Source organism: Maylandia zebra, linkage group LG8 (genome assembly GCF_041146795.1).
Source record: "Maylandia zebra isolate NMK-2024a linkage group LG8, Mzebra_GT3a, whole genome shotgun sequence".
Classification (NCBI taxonomy): domain Eukaryota; kingdom Metazoa; phylum Chordata; class Actinopteri; order Cichliformes; family Cichlidae; genus Maylandia; species Maylandia zebra.
In genome coordinates this window covers 1,080,339-1,083,920 of record NC_135174.1, presented here as the reverse complement: position 1 = coordinate 1,083,920, position 3,582 = coordinate 1,080,339, and positions in this window count along the sequence as shown.

Sequence of the window (3,582 nt, the reverse complement as noted above, 5' to 3'; positions counted from 1 at the left end):
ATTTTGCTGAGGGTGGAAACTAAATGCGACGATGGTTTCCACTATTAGCAAAGGAAGGAAGGAAGGAAGGAAGGAAGGAAATAAAAACAAACTGACTGACTGGTAAAAGCTGACAAGACTTGACCACGACTCAAGGTTAACATCCACCTAGACAGGACAAAAGGGTGGATGAGTTTATGTGTTTCTTTTTACAGGAGCAGAAAGATGACAGCAACATTCGAGGTTGCGTGACGATTTAACCTTTTAAATGCCACTTTCTGTGTCTGTGCATCTACTAGGGGTGTTATTCACTATCTTGTGCTGCGCACAGAGATAACTGTGACAAAGTATGCATACGCCTGCGCAGCGCTAACATTTGCATTTTCTTTTCTACAGCATTACATGCAGTTCTTCATGTGTTTGATCATGTGATTTATAACAGGACAATTGGTTAATGTTTTTCTACTACAGGATTTCTGGGTTTATGTGTGAAGAAAACTGTGTTTACAGGTTATGAGTTGGTGATGCTTTTACACTGTCTTGTTGGGAAAATGTGAAGGTTACTTTGATGATGTGAATAACATTCTTTCCACAGCTATGGATGGCTTTATGGTCTTTTTATGGCACCTCTGGAACCTGTCGACCTGCGCCTGACCACCAATGGTCAATGTGTATTGCTAATGTTTGTTTTTCTAAGAGTACATGTAGAGGATTCAGCAGAAGCGGACAAGTGACATGAGAAAAACAAGTAAGAGATGCAGTGTTTATGGAATAGTTTAATATGGGGCTCATTAGCTGGCCACTTTTGAGCTCATAGTGATTGATGAGTGGAGTGACTTTGCTTAAGAGCAGTCACCGATTACATTAATGTTGACTGAGTACATGGGATGACCCATGTCTGAGGCAAATTATGGTAATAGTTGTAGTTTACAGCTACAGCTACACATGTTTCTTTTCCAACTATTTATTTATAAGTGACTTATGTATGTATGTATGTATATATATGTATATATTGTACTATTCTTAGTTAGTGTATTGTCTGTCTTGTCTTAATGTTGGTTTAAAATGGAGCACTGTAACAAAAAATAATTTCCCCCAGGGATCAATAAAGTATTCTGATTCTGATTCTGATTACTGATTTGAGAAAACCTGCACATGATACTTGTCTTGCTGATGTTGAATGCTTTATTACTCTTATGATACAATTGTTTACAAGTGTGAAGTTTGATTTCACTTCCAGATCTTGTTTTCCAGGCCATGATGGTGTGTATGCAGGCTCCTGGCGGAGCTCCTGTTAAGCAAACTTAATATGCAAAACACACTAACATCTTTTATTGCAGGATTACGGAGCTACTCCGGAGGAGACACCCTGATGTTGCCTGGGACGTGATCTAGCTAACCTTTTTCTTTAAGACAGGAATCTAGGTTTGATGAGTTGACTCATGGGAGTGTCCATGCGTCAAGAGGAGGGGTCCAGGATTAACATGAAACACAATGTTTTCTATGTTTTTTATGATTTTTACAGTGATTTGTGTGATTAACAGTTCATTTACAGGTATTAAACCTATGCAAGTGGTGCATCCAAGTTCAGATGAGGCTTTGATGGCCTATAAGTGAAGTTCACTGAACTAAAGAATGTGGTTTGATGATTGTTGACATGCTCTCCAAATAGAAGTTTTTCCTCCTAGCAAGGAAATACAGGTGCAGCAGTAATCTCCTGAGAAATCTCCAGAGGCCCAGTGAGAAGCAAGAACCATTCCAGGCATTGCTGACAGTCCAGGCAGTGGTTGAGGTCAAAGGTCGAGCTGGTTGGGGCCCATCATGAGATCAGATTCCGGAGCCACAGCAAGGAACTGAAGCTGCGTTGGAATGAGAGCTGTGCCAAGGGGGGCTTTCCAGAGGCCAACAGAGGAGATTGTGGACAACAGATGGGCACCTGAAGGATGAGGGGAGCGTGCCAAGCTCCATCGACAACGCAGAGGGAGTCTAAGGATGGCATCATGATTCTGTGAAAGCACAGGAACCAGAAGCTATGGTGGTGATGACAGCAGTTTCCTATGAACATCACCTAATGCTGTGTCACTATACTGTGCATACGATGGCACATTGAAGACTGCTGGGATCATAACAGCAGTAAGATAACTGGACCCAGCACCCTTTCCACAGAGGGGTTTTTCTGCAGAGGATGGACAGTAGAAGAGCCATAAGTATATCCACGACAGGACAAAGGCAGAATCGGCAAATACAGACTATTATGTCTGTTCCCATATGCCCAGCACGTCAACACACCCCACACTATATGTGTTCCTGGACCAACTCCCAGGAAAGAACTACTCCATGATATTAGCAGAGAGAGGGGGACTTTGCGTCCTCTTCAACAACACCTGCTACACTTACATACCGGACGATGTACACTCATTAAACATGACTAATGCCCTGAATGCTTTGAGACAGATCCAGCAGGCCCAAAATCAGGACTATGTAAGTGATACAAGTGACTGGTTTTCTTGGCTTTACACTGGCTCCTGGTTACAGGTGCTAAAAAGACTACTCATCGGAGTTGTGTCTTTGTAACATGTATACTGCCATGTCTAAAACTCATGATAAACCGCATATAATTTTCCACTGTTGCTGCATACATAGCCATGACAAGTGATGATGATAATGACCCCGACCTGTTGAAACATGAAGACTTTGTGTGATTAATGACGGTGTGACAGAAAATGTACAACAAGATGTTACATACTGATATCTCACTTAAAGTTATACTGACAACAGGAGGGAATGTCAATGGAAAATTGTACTTAGTAGTCAGTATAATCTTTTAATGATATAAGTTTGCATATGGTAGAATACTGCATGTAATCATTTGTGTTTAGAAGTATATAGTTGGTGGCATATTGAAAGAATGTCTCATCCTAGGAGGTCTGTAACATTCCAGGGTGTTCTGGCGTTCACCCCCACATCCTAGGAGCATGGGAGAGGTTGTACCTTGTCTTATTGTTTTACGGTAGGATTAACGTAGCTATGTCAGTTTTAGTTTAAGTGCTTTTTTACATATAGATGAACTGTTGGATTTTCCAGACCAGCAGGTTAAGGGAAGTCGTTTATGGACACACACACACACACACACACACACACACACACACACACACACACACACACACACACACACACACACGTACACCTCCACATTCCAATGTAAGGAACAAACACTCACTGAAGCATATAAATAAAGACCAGGGCAGTCCTCAGTGCGAGTCTCTGAGCCTCACTCTTGGAGTGTCAGTTCTGGAGGCTGCCCTTGCTAGCAAGAAATTCTGTGTGTTTCTCTTCTCTGAGTCTCTACTGAAGAAGTGTTTTAGAATATATCTCTTAACACAGGCCATAACAAATTTTTATAGAAGTTCTAAGGTTTGGCTGAAATATCTGCTTTTCACATTTAGAGACAGTTTGATTGGTGAGTATTGCTGTAGCCCTCTGTATATGGTCCCTCACTTGTAAATATCTAAAGAAGTAATGCCTATGAATGTTGTATTTATAGATTAGCTGGTCAAAGGACATGAGGTTAGACCCGTCCATTAAGTCAGAAAAGGTAGAAAT